Genomic DNA, 19832 nt, shown 5'->3' on the forward strand with positions numbered 1-19832 from the left:
CGCAGCTGTGATTATTTTGTTTATTTAGACAGCCGCCTGAACTTGAACTTTCAGAGGCACACACATAACATTGTAATGCTATTAAAGTGTCTTAGATAACTAGATAATTTATTATGGTTTTTTGGGCACCAGCTCAGTTTGGAAGAGGGAAGTCCTTAACCGACATGGATGTTTAAGGCTGGATTGACATTGCAACTGTCACCTAACCTTTTAACAGACACCAATATTATTCTACAGTTCTTTGCTTCTGCACAAATACATATCCATTCTAGTGATATTTACTTGTAATGCTGCACATCACTCTACAATATTCCTTTAATGCCAGATCTATCGGCATACCAGTGCATGTGTTGCTTGATATCCCAGAGGTGGGCAATATCATACAATGGCCATAAAAAGCCACACATCATCCCACTGCCTACAACTTAAATAATCCAGACTGTTGTGCTAAATGAACAAGCATTGGCAAATCAAATTGGTCTCACCTATTCAAGATCTGTTGGCTATGTCAATGTATTTTGGCCATGTTGTACAGCAGCCCTGCAGGTATGTAGCATAGCTGAAAGTAAATTAGAAAAAAGTGCTATGACATGGTCAATGCTGGCAGCGTCATAGCGTTTTTTTTAAAGTTCAAACATGCTGCACAGTATGGCCTGTTGGGGTTGCCAATGCTTGTTTCAATACTATGTCCAGTTATAGATTTCCTCTGTTGGGAATTCTATCGGGGAGCATCTCCACAGCATGGTATCAGATACAGTGCAAGCAGCAGCCGACATTCCAGTTATAGGATCCACTATATCTTTTTTTTTTTTTTAACAGCTTTATTGATTTTGTTGAAGAACAAGGAAAAAACACAACACAACTGGTCACAATTGCTCTCCACAAATTGAGCATTACACAGATATATCATGGTCGAAGAACCGATAACCACTATGAAGTTCTGGGTGCGCGCCCCCATTCTCATACCGAGGGGTCAGGCCCGGCACCGTCCTCCCAGGATCCCATCCATCTCCCCCACACCCGTTCATACTTGGCAGGGCAGCCCCTTGCTTCATAGACATGTTTTTCCTGGGAGGCGCACCAGTTATCCCCCCAGTGCCACTTCGCCAGCACAGGAGCTGACTCCGCTCTCCAGCTCGATGCAATGTCCCTTTTGGCTACCAAACAGGCCATCCCCACAAAAGCTCGATCCGCGCTGCTGGATCCACCCCCTCAAAAAACCCCAATAAGATTGGCAAAGGGGTAGGGATCGATCTCCACACCGTTAAGACTCTGGACACCTCTGCCAACACTAAGTAGTAATATAAGGACATGTCCACACCATATGAAAAAAGTCGGCCGTCGGGCCCGCACACCAGGGACACTCAGCCTGCGCCCAAATGCCCGCCCCGTGCAGCCTTTTGGGGGAGAGATATGCGGTGTGGAGAAAATAAGTCTGCACCATTCTGAGACGGGAGGTCATGGTCAACAGTCTTGGGGCCATCAAGGCGTCCCTCCAGTCCTCGTCCTCCATCGGACCCACTCATTGCTCCCATCTTTTACGAAGCTTATCAAGTGGCTGTGACGCGTTAGTAGTCAACATGCGGTATATATGTGATACTCCCCCTTTGCCCAGGTGTCCCATTAGCGTCTTGGCCTCCACGGGGCTGAACTCTGGGAGAACCGTTCCTGCCTGAATGTGCACCTGTAGGGCGTGACGGAGTTGTAGATACTTATGAAACTGAGTCTTGTTGAGTGAGAAGTGCTGTTGGAGGTCCCGGAAGGACAAGCATATGCGTACCCGCCCAGATGTTGACAAGCGACGATATCCCATTGAGATCCTATTTATGAAACCCCTGAAGCGTTGAGACCTCCTTCAGCCATGAACCCTGCCACAATGGAGTCTGTTGGGTGAGACGACGCCACCACCCTGACACTCGCTGCGCCGCCTTCCACATCGTGAGCACCCCCCTTGTCACCTCAGGAATCTTAAGCGGCACGGGGTCGCCGTATAGCATCCCAAACAAACCAGGGTAGCCTATTGTCAGAAGCTCCAGGTTATAGGCAGGGTGCGACCAACCCTTCCCCCCCCAGCCAGTCGTTAATTACCTGCAGATGCATCGCCAGGTGGTAAAAGTAAAGATTGGACATCCCCAGACCACCCTCATAGACGTCACCTTGACAGACCCGAAGTGCCAGGCGGGGGCGGGAGCCATGCCACAGGAACTGCTGCGCCATGGCCTCCATATCGACGAACCACCACCTGGGGACGTGATAGGGGAAATTTTGGAGCAGATAAAGGAACTGGGGAAGTACCATCATCTATTATAATGCTATCCGACCGAGGATATTGAGCGGAAGAGACTTCAATCTCTGGAGGTCATCCTTGACCCGCTTGGTTAGGGGCTTGACATTAAGAAACCATGCCAGCTTCAGCAACAGCGCTATTTGTATTCCCAGGTACCGGAAGCTATTGTGTCGGATAGGAATGGTGTGCTGCCAGTCGTAGCAGTCCCTGGAATGACTAAGCGGAATCAATAAAGATTTACTAGGGTTAACTATTAGACCCGACGCCTCCTCGAACAGTCCCAACGACTGCAGCACCCTAGGTCCACTGCTGGCTGGGTTGGCCAGGAACAGGAGTACGTCATCCGTGTATAATGCAATACGGTCCTCCCTCCTGGTAGGCCACGACCATCCCTCGACCAGGGGATCCTCCCGAATGAGCTTTGCCAGCAACTCCCATCGCCAAGCCAAACTGGAGCAGGGAGAGGGGGCATCCCTGGCTGGTTCCCCTGCGGATGGGAAACTGTTCCGAGACTGCCCCGTTGACCTGCACCCAGGCCAATGGATTAGAGTAAAGGAGTCCCACCAACGCACAGAACTGTGGCCTGAGCCCAGCCTTCGCGAGGACTCGCCGTAAGTATGACCAGTCTACCGTATCAAATGCCTTTTCAAAGTCCAATAACAGAAGCGCCAGGGGAGAGGTTAAGAGGGCCCAGTGGGCCAGAGCCACGTGCAACCACCTAATACAGTGCCGGGTACTTCTAGCAGGCATAAAACTGCACTGGTCGGGGTGGACGAACGAGGGCAGCACCCTCTTCAATCTCAGGGCCAATATCGTAGAAAAGATCTTAAGGTCAGTCTTGAGAAGTGATATGGGGCGGTATGCCCAAAAGTCCCGCCGGGGGGCCTAGTCTTTGGGATCACCACTATAGTGGCTTGATCCAAACCCCCTGTCTTTTCAGCCTCTTCATACATGGCTGGGAGGTGGGGGGCCAAGATGTCCCGAAACTTCGCGTAAAATTCGGCCGGGAAACTGTCAGGGCCAGGCGTCATGCCCGTTGCCAAATCCGATATTGCCGCCTCGACCTCCTCGAGGTTGATAGGCCAGTCAAGTTCGCGCCTCTCCACCTCAGAAACTCTGGGGAGAATCACCTCTGTCAACAACGGGGCCTCGACCTCGACCGGAGGCCTGGGCCGCTCCTCATAGAGGTTCCGATAATAGGCGGCGAAACTGTGCAATCTCTCCTGGTGTCCGAAAGATAGCACCTGAGCCGTCAGCGATCTTTGGGACCACCCTGTCCGCCATTGGTCTAGTGGCAAGCAAGTGCAGGAGCTTGCCATTTTTGTCCCCCCACCCGTATACACGGGCCATGGAGGCTCGCCACATCTGTTTCGCAGTCTCAAGTGTTATGTGCTTAATCTCCTCTCAGACCAAGGCCAACTTCCGCGTGACCGCTGCACCCGCCGACCCTGCGACCTGGCCCTCTAGGTGCACCGCCCTCGCCTCGAGCACCGATACTTTTTGATTGCGTGCGCGCTCCCGCGCCCGGAGGAGCTGCCTTGCGTGACCCCTGACAGTGGCCTTACAGGCCTCCCAAATGATGCCCGGCGATGCCACGGATCCCAGGTTAAAAGTGAAAAACTCGGAGAGCCGATCTCCAAGGGCCTGGGCATACTCGCTGTCCTGCAGGTACCAGGCGTTAAGCCCCCATATCAGTCGTCGGTCCGCGCTCACCCCGTCCAGACGAAGAAGGAGCGGCGCATGATCCGAGACCCCATGAGGAAGGATCTCCACTCCCGAGACTCAGGGCACATCAATAGCCAGTACAAGAAAGAGATCAATTTGTGCGTGGGTGTGGTCCACCGCCGATGTATGGGTGTATTGCCGCAGATGGGGATGCCAAACCCGCCACACATCGCAGAGTCCCAGACCCTCCATCAATCTGCACAGTCCAGACGCCCCCACCCTTCGGCCCGAGGACGGGGGCCCAGTGATGTCAACCTCAGGATCCACAACAGAGTTAAAGTCCCCTCCCAGTACGGTCCGTCCCGGGGGAAGTCCCACTACCACCTCCCTAAAGGACGCCAAGAACCGCTCTCGAGGCCCTGGAGTGGCATAGATACTAAGGATATTGACCGGGTATACCCCAAGCAAGCCGGATACCACAATGTACCGCCCCTGCGGGTCCAACCGGGAGTCCGCTACCACTAGTGGCAAGGAACGATGCAGCAACACCGCCACACCTCTCGAGCCCATGGAGAACCCAGCGTGATAGACTCTGTCATAGCCCCCCTCATGAGCACAGGGCACCTAGTACGCAACAGGTGGGTTTCCTGGAGCAGGACCACGGACGGGGCAAACCGTCGGATAGTGGAGAAGACCGCGGACCGCTTAATTTTGTCCAAGAGTCCGTTTACGTTCCAGGAGAAGACCCGCTTAGCTTGCTCAAGCATAAGGACAAATGTGGTTGCTTCCCATGGAGTGCACCCACCCGAGCCTCCCATTGTGACCAACTAGTCAAGAACAGAAAAACATAACACAAGTCCAACCATGGACAGCAGTGTACAAACAATCCCTCCATACCTCCCAATAGCCCCCCTCTCCCTACTTCCAACCCAGAAGCATCTGTCACCCAAAACTGTAAATACAGAGTGTCAACAGTAAGCGTGGAGTGGTGGACCCCTCCTTCAAGATGGAGTTGTACAATACGGCCCTTGGCTGCCCCGAGCCCAGTGCTGGGGGGACATCAACGTCCATGCTGTCCCCTCCAACACAATGTGCAGAGAGGTCAGCCACAAGAAAGCCAGGGGGACTGGCTAAGGCACTCCTCCTCCGGGGCTGATACTAGATTCCCACCTCCAGGGCCCCCCAGCGTGGTCCCGTCCACGGGATGACTCGGGCCGCTCGGCCATCCTCCACCGACCTGTCGCGCAGGCTATTCCGCCTCCTCCTGTGGGACCGGGTTCGCCTGCACCCCCCCCGGATCCCAGGGGAGCCGCCGGGAGCGGGCGCCCGCCTCTCACCCCCGGCCAGGGGGAGCCCCTCCGGGCTATCCGATGCTCCTTCGTAAGCCAATCCCAAGCCGGGCTTTCCATCATGGAGAACCTTGAGGCGAGCAGGGAAGAGGAGCATGTAGGTCAACTGCAAAGCCCGGAGCTTCTGCTTGACCCCTTCGTACGATTGCCGCCTGGCTTGCACCTCGCGGTGTAGTCGGGGAAGATGAGGATCCTACGATAGGATCCACTATATCTTATGGTGTAAATAAGGACTCAATAAGAGTTGCTTATCAATATAAAAAAGGTGCCCCTCATGATAATAACTTTTACCACAATAAACTCAGTACTGAAGTTCACAAATACACATTGCAGTGGCATTGTGCCATGCTTCAAAGTTCACTTAGCCATAAGCATACACCATTGCTTTATAGACATTTTTGTCCTTAAGAAAGATTATGTTAGTGGAATAATATTAGATAATTTCACACACCGCAAGGCATAATTTTTGAAAACGTCATTGAAAGAGAACGTAACACAGATCATACTATGAACTTAACAGGGACTTCCATTTCACTCTTCTTCTGATCTAGAATTAAGTCCCTGACAAAATGCAGTCAATTCCAGGATCAAAATGACAGCATGACAAACGGCCTTAACTAGCGAGGCCTACACAACCGTTGAGTTTTATGTACAGAAATGGAAAGCCCATGAGGACCCAATGCTTTAGATGGGTTAGACTGGCCTACTACAATTGTGCCAATTTTATAATCTATTTGACAATTTAAAGTTTCAGCTTTTGATCTTAATCAGTAGTTCCCAACCGTTTGACTCCCGAGGACCCTCACTGAATCCCTGCTGGAAGCCAGAGATCCCCAAGCAATTTGTACAATTTATATTTCAAACATTAAAACAATAATTTGCAAAAAATACATAAACAAGTACACACCAATAACTACTTGAATTATTAAAGTTATAATTATTTTATATTGAAAAAATATGCAAAGGTTGGTGCTGCATCTTTGCGATCAACTTTTCAATGTTTTGTTTTGTTTTGGAAAGTTGAATCCTCAGGTCAGATTCTACATTTCCCAAGCGATTTCTGTATTTATATTTTAGGTTCATAAGATCTGAGAAAACATTTTCACCTAAATATGTGGTGGGAAAAGGAAATTAAACTGTATGTGCCTCTCATCTCTCCATAGACCTCTCTCACTTGTATTTCATTTGTTTTATTGCACCTTTCATACTAGTGTAGGATGTTGGAGCACTTTGCATCACACACATACAGAGACAATGAATCATTTGTGTGTAAATCAGGATATAGAAAATGGTAGGTCAGGCAAAGGGGACTACAAGGTGTAGGATTCACATGTCATCCATACTGGTAGGCAGTTTCTGAGAGTGCTTGGTCTGGAGATGCACAAACTCAGGATTCATTACATAACACAGTGGTTAGCATTGACTTTAATAATAAGAATTTATATATACGCAAACAAACCTTTTTTAGTGGCATCAGGATAATGAAAGACTGGTTATAAAATAACTTTCTAACTTGTACTATGCAGTTTGCATGCAGCTCTTTGATGGCAGTTCATAGCTCACTGTGCTAGATTACTATTGTAACTTATGATCTGCACAGCTGCCAGAATATCTGTGACAAAAGCAGTAACCCTCTGTTCTAGGTACATAAAATACTGTTCTTTGATATGCATGATGCACGTTCTCTGCAACAGGCATAGTAACCATCTGCGCTACCTTAGATGAGTCAATACAACCGCAACACAAAACTTCAGTCTGTCTCCAGCAGGTACATAAATCAACAGAGTTATTGTAACACTTTTATTTTTGACTGAAAACTGCTGGATATACAAGGACCTTTGCAGTGCTTTGTAAAACTGCTGCACAAATGTAAAAACACGCATGTGTTTCTGTCAAGAGCCCAGCTGGATAACTGCTTTCTTGCCAACCCAGGTCTTGAGATGCCTGAGGAACACCTGGGAATGTGTCACGGACCCCTGGGCTCCTTGGACTACAAGTTGGGAACCGCTGATTTTAATCGTGGCTGAGGTACCGTATAGTAATACTATTTGATCTACCTGTTTATTGAGCAGTATGGTGTATGAGCTTAAAGAACTAGGTTGGTTGCCACATCTATAGTTACACATTTTATTAATGCCTTGCCATTTTTGGATGATTTTCCAAAACAAGTACAAATTACTGAATGACCACTGTATCTCTGTCAAACTCAGACCCTTATTAACAGATAGTTGTTTGCAACATTTCCAACTAACCTACAGAAGCACTGCTGTGATGGTCACCATTTGTGCTGATGGCTGTGGATTGTGGACACTAACATTCATTTTGGGGAACAAGGACTTGTTTCATCATTAGGTTTTGACCCAGAGCTTAAAAGAGGAAGAATGAGATGAGAGAAGTGAATGGGAGAGGCAAATAAGAAAACAGTGATAAGGGCAGAAAGAAGGATTGAGAGAAACCTACAAACATAAGACAGACGTGTAGGGTAGTACATAAAAGAGACAGGAGGTTGAATCAAGATTAGGCAGCTGTCGTATATGGCAACTTCAACATCGTTATTTACAAATGATGCGCTGACAAAGCCCAAAACAATTGGAAGTAAATAGATGTGTTTAGTTTTGCAATGTGCAGGACACAAAAGTAACGTCAGTTAATGAGCACTGAGTACCAAATAGCATATATCCTGGAGGGCTCAGCAGGTCAATCATCTGCGCATTGTTCATTTAGGTGTCTGCAATTATGAGCTTTAAGATTGTTTAACAGTTGATGACCTTTTATTCGTGTCTTCCCACATTAATCTTGTTGGCATCACTGCTGCCATATGTTCTTCCTACGTCTAAGAGATAACTCTTACTCGTTATCCTGGGATTGAAATCACCTGAAGGTACTGCTAAGGCATCAGTAAATAAATTATCTCCAGGCAGTTAACAATACTGTTTATATTGAATCTTCTGTAACATCACACGGCAGAAAATAACAATTCATTATTATAATTTTCAGTCCATATGTATGAGCACTATTATTAACTGGAAAACATACCAAAACAGCACCTTCTCAGAAAGAGAAAAAATATACTAAAAGGCTTGTCCTATTTTTTATGGTATGTTAACGACATTTGTATAGTGCAGCAAATACCCGGGGAAAAACGTACTTTAAAAAAAAAAAAAAAAAAAAGGATCTTTGCTGATATTCTGCACATCAAATGTATTTGCCTTTACCCAAAACATAAGGCATCCAAATAAAATGTCCTCATATAGTTTACGTCCAAGACCCTATGTAAAAGAAAGAGGCACCTGGCGTTATATTTGGGGAGCACAAAGCCATGCTGTCACCTCTGGGGATGCCTCCATCAGAAGGCAATATAAGAAGTTTGCCTTGAGAACTTTCACAAAATAACTTTCACAAAAAGGTGGGCAGCAGACCATCTTGAAATGCCCAAGTTGTTCTCTGATGGAGAAGCTGCTAACGCTTCCTCTGCTGCAAAAAAAAAAAAAACGATAACCTCTTGGGCTTCAATCTCCAATCTATTTGGCCTTATGCCTAAGAAATGATGCAAACAATTAACTCAGTGTATGTTCTTCTATCATTCACACCAAAACCACAGACTGTAGCCTCAGTGGTGGTGAAAAAGCCCAAAGAATTTGTTTCTCGATTGTTGTCATTGACCAGATGGTTGTCACCTCATCATCCACAGCCATTTTGTCATCAATGGGCACCTCATTGTTAGTGGCCACCACATCTTCAGGAGCCTTGTCAAGGGTTACCTTGTCATCGTTGGCTCTATCATTTTTGTTGGACACTTAGGGACTGATTTAGAGTTTGGTAGAAGGGTTACTCTGTCATAAACGTGAATAAAATGCAGTCTGCCGTGTTACAAGTGCCATAGGATATGTTGGACCTGTAATATGAAAGACAGGATGTCGGTCATGTGTATGATGGAGTAACCTGCCCACCAAATTCTGAATCAGGCACTTAATCATCAGTGGTCACCATCTCATCATCAGCAGTCTTATCAATGCCACCAGTGTTTTCTGCAGCAGCTTCTGCACCACTGTTTACACTGGCAAACCTGTATTTTAGAGATAGCTTCAACTGAGCATCAATGGAGGGGCCACTGAGCTTTATTCTGCACCCCTCCACTCTGATGGTGACGGAACATCCAAAAAACATATTTTTGATTAAGAGATGGAAGAAGACAAGAGTCGAGAAGCAGTCTCAGATGGTGTAAAGTTTGCAACAGTTAAAGGTTCAATATGTTCCGGAATATATTCAGGATGAACCACAACATTACGAAGAAGTCCTCTTTAAAGACCCTAGGTACTGTAAATTCACTGCAACTACGAAAGAGTAAAGTGTTATCCATCACTTCCCACAAATGGTATGGGTTCAGTAGAATTGTTTACATTCTTTTGGCGGGTGATAACAAAATATCATCACAAGACTAACGGCACTGTATTTTGCCAAACGGTTAGCTTCTTTGCAAGCCACCCAATCACCTTCACCTTTGTGACATCCGACACCTCTGCCATCTCCACCTCAACAACCTGCAGTACTGCCTCAACCCAAGCATTTGTATATTCTGCTGACTCCAGAGAGCGGGGGGACCAGAGCTACGAGGAGAGTGAGCATGAGGTAAAGGACACAGGATATTCAAGAAGAAGGGGATAGGATCAGGAGGTCAGTGAAAAGTGTGACATTCAGCAAGACATGGAAAGCCCCTCATGCCAAATGATGACGAGGAGATGCTAGCTGAGTCTGATTCCATAACAAATATTTTAAAGTTCCATGCTCTACTAGAGAGAACAGAAAAGAAATGTAGCCGTCTTCATATGACTGACAATGTACCAGTGCTTCCGGCATGATTTAAAGGAACAATCCGTACTGTTGTCAGTGTTTAATCTGCACTGTGTCCGAGTACTGGTTCGAATCCACAAAACAAGGATTGCATTACATTCTCAAGCAAGGTGGAATGAGGTCACGCATTCTATCAGAGGAAACTTAACAGCTGTAGAAATGGACGACACTTAACAACATTGATCTCAAAGCACAACATCTGCCAGGACCTCACAGTAATCTGGTAGATGTCTTCAGTTGAATGATCTCAGAATGTCATAAGGGGAAGCTCTTTTAGTTGATGGGGCAACCGCAGACGGATCAGGAGGACAGTAAACGCCATCCCTTTGCTAACGAGTATTACCAGCATGGAACCACTGCCAGAAACGACACCGCTGAGCAGAGGGGAATTGGTGTGAACAGAAGAGTTTCTTGAGATTGATAGGGCATGATCCATCTCAGGGGTATGAAGGTGGGATTCCCAAGCTTGTATTCTAGAGGGTAAGTTGATTGTAGTTCATACAAACTTCGTAATAACTCCCTAATACTGCCTGAAACCGTCTCACTCACATGAGACAAAACTGTGACGACTCATGTCCATCACTTAGTACTATACCAGTCCACAGCAGTAAACCACCCATCACCACCTGTAGAGGCATGGAATATCTGAAGAGATCTGCCACATGCCTCTGGCACACGGAGGTCTTTATTTTTGTCCACCACTTCAGGTCCCAACAACTTACATACAATGACCGCTTCTTCCCATCTCAAAAAGTTATGGGATGATATTAACAAAGTTCATCCCAGTAGATCTCACTACAATGTCTCCCTCCAACCAATGGCTACTCAGCCATAGGTTGGGGGGAGACATGGTGGATACATTTTAAATTTAAAATAAAACATTTCACAATGGAGATCCCAGTTAAGTGGACTACGATGATAGGAAATTCCATAAAATGGCAGCGAGAGCTGTTCAAAGCTGACTGAAACCATAAACTGTGCTTCTCTCTCTCACACTTCTTGATCCATAACACTGCTAAGCGCTATGTCTCATACATGGTAATCACACCTCAGTGGTCATACTACACATCAAGGAAACACTTCCAATGTAGGATCGAAAGCACAGACCACACACTTGCAACAACACCCCTCCACAATGTAGCATGCTACCTATGTAGGTAAGAGCTTCAGTGCCCCATGTAGCATTATTAACTGATATACAAATGTTGCAGTGCAACACACTGTGTGCAGGATACCACAGTGTGTACTGCAGTGTACTGTGGAGAGCGGTATAAAATACACCACATTTTAATATCAGTATTTACAAGAAGTAGTCCAAGAATCTTAAGAAACTATTGCATATAGATATTCTTCAAAGAGTGGTTCTTCAAGCTCAGCATGGAATGATGTTGGTGATTCGTGTGCACCTGGTACACATAGTCTGCAGGGAGTAGTGTCAAGCCAAGAGCTCTGCAGAGTGGTCTGCAATGGGACTGTTGCAGTGTACTCTGGATGTTGTGTAGGGACTCTGCAGGAGGTGAAGAGAGGACTCTGTATGGAGTGGTGCATGTACTATGCTGCAATCAGTGCAGGAATACCTGTGGGACCAGGCGAGGTACATGCGATCTGCAAACAGGAGTGCAAGCCATCTGCAGGCAATGGTGCAAAGGGCAATGGTGGAAGCGCTCGACATTGAGCATTGTGGACTTGCAAGGAGATGGTAGATGACTCAATTGACACGTTTTCACGTGCCCACTGATAACTTCTGTTTGACGAGTTTTGTCTCGCTGTGGATACCAGCCAGGTAAATTAAAGGTGAAATAAATTAGGAGAAAATAGATTTTTTTTATGGGCAAGTCTTTGCAGAGCTAAGCTTACTTCCGCTGGCTTTGTTCATCTCTGCTTCTCCTGTGGTGCGTTGCCCTCTCGTCATGTAAAGAGCTGTGTTCCGGTACTTGACACGCACGGCTCTGTCCCTGCCTCAGCATTCTTTTAGAGGTTCCGGCCTTTCCTGTGGCTAACTCTGTTCCAGCCATACATTCCTTTCAGAGGCACTCGTCCGACACATGACTGACTATCCTAGCCTTAATTGTCTTCAAAGAGCCCCCGGTGCCTCTCAACCCCCCAGACAGAGACATCTATAATACAAGATGAGGTGCCCAATGCAAAATATGTTGAGGTTAATTTAGCCCTTAAATGCTCATCCCTAAACCTGCTGCCTCAACCCCTTCAGTGTTAACAACAGCAGGGTTCTGATCTGCTACCAGTATCTTTTTGCAGGTGAGCAATTAGGCCCAAACTTCAGTGTGAATGGGGGATCATAGGGGCTAGCACTTTAAACAGCAGGGCACAGCCATCTTCAGAGGCAAAAGTATTTGTGAGCATTCCCTTTCAATATTCTGTTGCAATGTGTAATATAGGGTTTTATTTTTCAGAACGGTATGTGGAGTATATTACATTTTATAGTGTAGTGGACTAGTAACATTGTTTTTATCATATAAATATTGACAATTTTTACCTTCATTTTAGGGCTGTTGCTCAAGAATTTTTAGTATGAGGACTTGTGAATGCTGCGTTCTTAGAAACACTGTGCCCTTATGCCTGGTAAACTAAGGAATTTCGAGTTTTAATTTCTGGAGCAAACTGTGCATTCTAAAAGACACTAGACCATGTGCATCACCATAATAGGGCTTAGTAATGATTTTTTAATCTTTAAAAGATATTTGGGTGCCTTCTCTCTAAATCGAAGTTTAGGAAAATGGTGGCAAATGATGCTTCCTGGATTACCAAAATCCCTTAGTTGTTCGGTTCATGTTACATTTATCACATCACATTACCTAGCATATCAGTATTTGCAAGCTAGAATGTTAGTACAAAGGGCAACTCTATGGCAGTCTTGGGGTGGGTTCCTGATGTTTGTGCTCTGCGGCACACAGTACTTTGTGGTTCTACCTAGTAATCCTGTGTTTTCACACCATTAAGTATTCGTGGCTTTGAGCTGGTTGAGCTGTACCTCAGCTTCAAATGCAGCTCACATTTTGAAGAACGTTAGTTGTAGAAATACACATGAAGCACAAAAAGTGAACAAGACAGACATAATACCCAAACTTACAGAACACCTATGAACATTGATAGAGGATATTCAATATTTAAAATATTTGTTAGCAGTGCACAAAGAAAAACTCTTCTACAGTTTAAGAATATTTTTTGAGGATGTCATAAGGGGCATTTCAGGAGAATTCATGTGTGAAGAGAACCAGAGGCATGGCAAGTTCTTGTTAAAACTGGCTGCTAGCATGAGTGGTAGGGCTCACTAGAAGTAAAGTTTTGGACACACATGTATTTATAATGTGAGCAAACGAGTGATTTGCAGACATTGTAAGGTCTGAACTGTGCTGTAGCAGGCAGAGAAGTAGTCACAATATATATCCTTGGCAGTGCTAATCCCAGTCATATTTGATTTGCAGACGCATGGTGCTTGATCTTCTCCCAGAACCTACGTACACCAAGGGAGCAGATTTGTTCCCTTGATATTTTCCATTTTAGACAGCGCTCTTGCTGCTGAGCCCTTTTCTTTTCTCTCCCCAAAGCCTTGATTAAAGACCTGATATCTCTAAATCTCATGGCCTCTCTTCTCCCAGAGTCCAGTTTTGCCTCCCTCCCTCTTCATCTTCCACTGTGAGTACACAGCTAAATCTAACTACTAGCAGGAGGCTCATGCCAGGTATGACAGTAGACACTGCGGAGTGAGCAGACAGTCTGCTCACCCCCGGGAGATCCCTCTGATCAGCTTCGGTATTTAGAGCCTTATTTGCAAGATTATGTCATTGTAGATTTCTTTCACTTTGAACTGCCAGCTACCTCTTCCACTTTCTCTCTCTTGTTCCCTGTAGCCTTCTGTGTGTCATCATTTCATGTTTTCTTTCCTCCAAAGCTGTGGGTCAGACGCTTAAGGCCAACTACTCACAAAGCACTTTTGCACTGTGCAGTCAGATATCAATTCTTGGGGAAAACCACTCGAATGAACATTCTCCTTTCACATCCATTCCATCTTGTCTCTTCCTCTATTATGTTGTCTTCATGAAAGGTTTCTTGATCCTGTTCAGTCAGTCATTGGAGAGAGACAGTTGTGTCATATTGACTGTGAAACAACTTTACTTGATGATGGAGTGCAGTAAGTTTATGTTTTTATCTTCTGTATGACTTCAGTGGGCCAAGGAGGTCAAGGTGTGAATGATGTTGATAAAGTAAGTAAGACCTTGAGACATTCAAAATTGGAAGTTGGTAGTCAGTGTATTTGCAGTTGAGAGAATCTTTATAAACGATGGTGATAATACTGTTCTCTTTCAGTTGTCTGCATTCACAAATAATGAAATACCCTTGTAGTGATGGGGGCTCAATGATGTATTGAGCACATGAATTAAAATAAGATTCCCTAATGAAAAATCTATGGTTGATTTCCATGCCACTAGAGGCCCATGTTGGCATTACAGGATCATAATGTGGACAATTATTTACCTTCTCAATGTACAGGTAAATAATTATTATAGCTGTATTCATTAGTACTCAAAATGTTGACTACTGCTCACCAAATTTTGAGAGCTTCTACGATGCACATGTGCTTACATATCTAAACTTCACTGAGCACTCACAAGTATTTCACAGTTCGAAGGATAATGTTTTGCAGTCATTCAGTCAAAATAGAACCATAAAACAATTTGCAATCAACTTACTAAAAGTTAATTACATGAAAGGTGAGGAATTCATACATATAGGGTTAGCAAATAGTTGACTTTCTTAACCATTCTAACTAATGTTAACATATCTTATTCAAGGGACCCTTAAGCCAAACGTTTGGGCGAAGCAGTCCAATGAATCTCACATCATTTGTGAAATAATGAATACCAGTACCCAAAATGCTGCACAGAAAGAAGCCAGTGGCCAACGCTTCAATTCAATTTTGCGCCCAAATACCACTGCTGTATAGTCTTGAGTCTACCTCATAGATCTTTAATCCACTACTAGACACGCCCCATCCCTTTATTTAACTATTGCAGATTCCTGCTTTCTCCTTAAGTGATGGTTTTCCCATATTTCTCTTCCTCCTTTTTTCTAGTGTGTGTGTTTCCCCCGTCTTGCACTCAAGAAAAGTTAGATGAGTAAAAGTAAGTGACGGTCCCCAATCATAAATGCCAGTGAACCTGCCGGCAACCACTGGCTCAAATTAAGCACTGGGCAAGGACGAAGCCGTGCCTTAATCCCCTATAAATTATAAAAGTGTTAGTGCATTCCTCACAAGTACCATATCTAACGCATGCAGTACTGTCTGAATGAAACTGTCTCAAGAAATGGACAATGAAGATGTCAGCACCCATAGGAGACATTATGGACCATAGTTTTGATCTGTTGACTAGATCAAAGGTGCTAGACAAGTTCATAAATGCCAAATGCATACTTCCCCTTTTGCCATAAGTATATTTAGAAGTTATCAAATACAGGTTGAGAAATTGCTCAACTCTGCCAGTACTATGTCACAAACCATATTGGTTATGGGAGAGAATTGAATTCTTTTCTGCCAGAATTCAAGTTGGACAAAAGAAATCTAACAGCAACTTTGACAATGGAGTCCAATAATGATAGGGGTCTATAACAGTTGGGGTCATTTTTGTCTCCTTTCTTGAATTTGGGAACAATGATTGAGGAAGACCTGGATGAAAGATTACTTCCTTCCGCAGCCCTCAACACATCAGTGACTAGGGGCACCAGAGATCAATATTGCCTTTAAATAGGTCCAAGGGTACCCCAGCAGTGCTACAAGTCTTTCCCTTTAGACTTTTAGCAGTAGCCAATTTTTACCCCGGCTCCAACAAAGACTACTGGCATTAAATTGTCAGTTTTATATTCAAGGGGAACTTAGACATGGACCTAGTCCTTACAGTACATGGACCTTGCTAAAATACTCTTTCCATGAATGTGGTTATATTACAGCGTTAAGGGTGTAAGCTTGGGCTTCTATGAGCTTTTCATGAAAAACACCTGCAGTATGTAGGGCTTCTCACGCTCTTTCCCTGATATTGTTTCTTATCATTAGGGATCCTCTTATAATTCCTTCTAGGAACGTGTACTTTAATTAGATTTTCAGGATCTTTTTTAAAGCATCATAAAGTAAGTCCTTATGTGCCACTGCACAGACAGACTACAACCAGGTGAGTACTATATTGTTTATAGGGTGATAAGCAGTGGTTAACAATTTTTAGTAGCTTGGCTTAACATTACAAAGGCAGCCAAAATCGCATCCGGAGAATACACTACAAGACACAATAAAACCTCCTCATTGGCTGTCAGCCACAATTCCTTAATACACCTGTCTCTGCTCAGCTTGGACCTTTTAATACTTAGCTAATCCCTTGTTATTTACACATTCAACTCGGGCTGACATCGAAAGGAAGCTGCAGAAATGCGTTTTCACTACCTTTGAATATTAACCCCACAATGTTTCAATCTAATAAACTGATCTCACTGAACTCCTAACATAATTTTTCCAATCCTTACTTTAACCCTACCCTAATTCAGCTAATGCTGTTCACAAAGAATCGTAGTCTTAACACATGACCTGGCTCTGGTCTAGTCTGTAAGACTTAAATTTGCGAACTTCAACCAAAAAAATATTAGAAAAATCCACGCCAAGGAGCTCACACAGAAAACAATTTGTGTGTTTACTTGCACTACCGACCTGCATAACCGACCCTTCTCCAGCCCTACCTACTTTTAAGAAGCAGCGACCTTTCCCAGTCCTACCTACTTTTGAGAGGCAGTGAGCGACCCTGAGGTGGCTAACGCGTCCCTCGTCCTTCTGGCTGTTCAGAGAGGCACTTGCCTTTGCATGCTTCGCTCTGTCGCCGCCCCACCTGTTTTAAAAGAATTACGCTTATGGTCTGACAAGTGACTGTCTCTGACTGAGCTGTACCAGCTTTCCAGAAAAGCACCGCCTGGCTTGCCTTACCAGGACCTCTCGACCCTTCAGACAGCCATCGGGCTGACGTGTTCCTCGTGATTAGCCAGACCGGTCAAAAACAGTGGAGCAGCCTTTAACCCAGCCACTGTGTCAGGGGCCCTAGCGCGAGGAAGGAATTGGCTCCCGGCTGTTTTTTGAATGATAAAATGCAGCAATAGTCTGGGTATAGTAGACCTCTCGGCCCAGGTGCCACTGCACCTGCTGCGCCAATTGAAGCGCAGCGTCCTGACTTGCTATTTCCTTTCTCATGCCCCAACCTGACACGAGACCAGTTCTTTCCCGGCCCTAATGCCGTGAACACTTTCTACTCCGTTTTGGCGGGTCCACCTCAGAGTCTAGGAATGCGTGTGGTTCTGTCAGGCGCCATTCTCCCCAAGCACCGACCGGACCGGCCTGTGGTTATGCTAGTCAGGGAGTGTCCCAGAGTCACTAGTGTGCCAGAAGAGCTGGGTGGGCGCATTCTTTCCGAGAGTGCGTTACGGGAGTGTGTACCATGCAGAATGATGGTTCAAGACCTCTCTGGATCTCACTGAGCCTCCATGGCCTCAACGTTTGGGCTTGGGTCTCACCAAATGTCTCTGCGCTTCCCTGACTGGTACCAGGGAGTGTCTTTCACTGCAGGGCGGCCTGCCAGATGTTCTCTGCATTATGTGCCTGCAAGCTGCATGACTCACGTTTCCACATTAGCTGTTCATAAAATGTCCTCCTTGTTTTTTTGCAAATTGGAATCCACGGCATCAGAGTTCAGTGTGTTAACGTGGGCGCGGTTAAACAGAAGGGAATGGGGGCTTCCGTCCATGTGGTGCATTGGACACGTGGAAGAGTGCATTGTCCGCCTCATCCCTTTTGGACCTGTTACGTATGTTTGTGGGCGTTTGTAATGCGCAACATTCCATCGTCTAAGCGCTTTGGGAAGCAGGTATTTATGTGAGTTAATAGTACATAGCAATATAATAGACGCACAGGACCCAGAAAATGGAAGAACTATTCTCTAGCTCAGGTAGGACCGCGCCTGCTGATAGATATTCCGTCATTCTAACTTGACAGCTTTAATGACAGATCCTTGAAGATATGAATATTGAACAGCCTGGGTGGTCTAGGATGTGATCTGTGGCCGATACTATGCGATATTATGTTGTGTTGTGCTGTGTCACGTTGTGTCGGTTGCTTGTAAAGGCCTTGGTGCAGTACTTGGACTGCCTCAAAGCGCTACTGGAGAGAAAAAGAGGAATTGGGAAAGAGTGATTGAGGGAAGGGCTTTGTGACTGGACAGATCTTCCTAAAATGATACTTTTCTAGCTGGCTGCGAGCTAGTGCATGATAGATAGCCAGTGTAGTCCAGCCCTGCGCACACAATCGTGTCAAGACTCCCGCAGCTAAAACCTGTTGTACAGAAAACAATTGTTTTGATATCTTTTAATTCGATATATAATTGTTTTTTGTGCAGATGTTGCTTTTCACAGACTAGGCCTTTTACAAAACGTGTACCCCCTTTGAAGCTACCACCTTTTTGGGTGATCATGAGTAGATTTTTGCTGGATAGTATGGCTGATGCATTAGAAATTATCAAAAGCTTTTGGCTGGATGAGGTGATTGGGGTTGTGAAGTAGATTTTCGTTTAGATGATGTGTTTAGGGGATCTCTTGTGAGTTTTGGTTCGATAAGGTATTTTGAGGGATCTAGTGCGGTTTTGTAAGATTAGATTTAAGGGATTTTGCAGTAGAATGCATTTTTAATGTGATATTTTGGTTGGGGGAGTGGGGGTTAGAAACAGGCTTTTGTTGATCAAAGTGTGCTTGGGATTTGGAGTAGTATTTGGTTGGATGAGGTGTTTGACGGATCAACAATTGATTTTGGAGGGTTTGAATTAGCTTTTACGGATGAGTATTTGAAGGAAGCATCAAATGAATGGTGCAGTAGGTGGATTCCAGACACTGGGCTTTAGAGGAATTAGATTTTGGCATGGATGGAATGGACCTTGATTAGATAAGGTCTTCGGGTGACACCTTTTGCCAGCTATGATAAGCATGGGAGGGAGACCCTGGCCCCTTGAGTGTGGTTGACTGGAGGAAGGCACACACTTCCCCCTGAAAGTCCACAATCACTTCACAATACAGGGTCGACGAGCTGAAAAACTTAAATAGGGCTTACCACACACAAGATAGGTTGTGACGGATGGGAGTAAACCCTTGCAAAAATGTTTGAGATGTGTTGCTCCACTAGGGATCTGCTGCATACAGTATGCACTTGTGAGAGGCTGACCTCCCTTTTGGGACAGGGTGTTGACTTTCTTGGAACATTTGCTGGGATGGAGGCTCCTTAGGGATCCAAAATGCACCCACCACCACATCACTACAACATAAATAATAGCACATACAAAGTTGCCCTGACGTGGCTCGGCCTTGTAGTAGTCATAAGGGATATTTCAAGGGCATGGAAGGGAGTGGAGCCCATGTTGCTAGAGAGTTGGAAGTGGGGAATGGATCAATGCATGAGCTTGGAGAGACCTATACATAAGGATAGAGAATACTCAGAAGGACCACAAATTATGGGCCTCATTGGTGCAAATACTGGGGATATTCTTTTGGAACCGAGTGGAGAATGTTCCGAGACCCTTGATAGTGAAAGTGTTGTTTTTGGAATGTAGACAACTGCTCTCCAACAGAGAGGGGTTTCAGACAGGCAC

At 45.3% G+C, this 19832-nt stretch overlaps 1 protein-coding gene across 2 annotated transcripts in view; it reads left to right on the forward strand.

The window, feature by feature from the left end:
- Positions 1-19832, forward strand: part of BSCL2 (BSCL2 lipid droplet biogenesis associated, seipin) — a 236476-nt gene that overhangs the window by 201709 nt on the left and 14935 nt on the right. For both annotated transcript variants that reach the window (XR_011198732.1, XR_011198731.1), the window contains exon 12: positions 7234-7329. The gene's annotated coding sequence lies outside the window, so the exon portion shown is untranslated. The remainder of the gene's footprint in view (positions 1-7233; positions 7330-19832) is intronic.

The sequence above is a fragment of the Pleurodeles waltl genome, chromosome 9 (genome assembly GCF_031143425.1).
Source record: "Pleurodeles waltl isolate 20211129_DDA chromosome 9, aPleWal1.hap1.20221129, whole genome shotgun sequence".
Lineage (NCBI taxonomy): Eukaryota > Metazoa > Chordata > Amphibia > Caudata > Salamandridae > Pleurodeles > Pleurodeles waltl.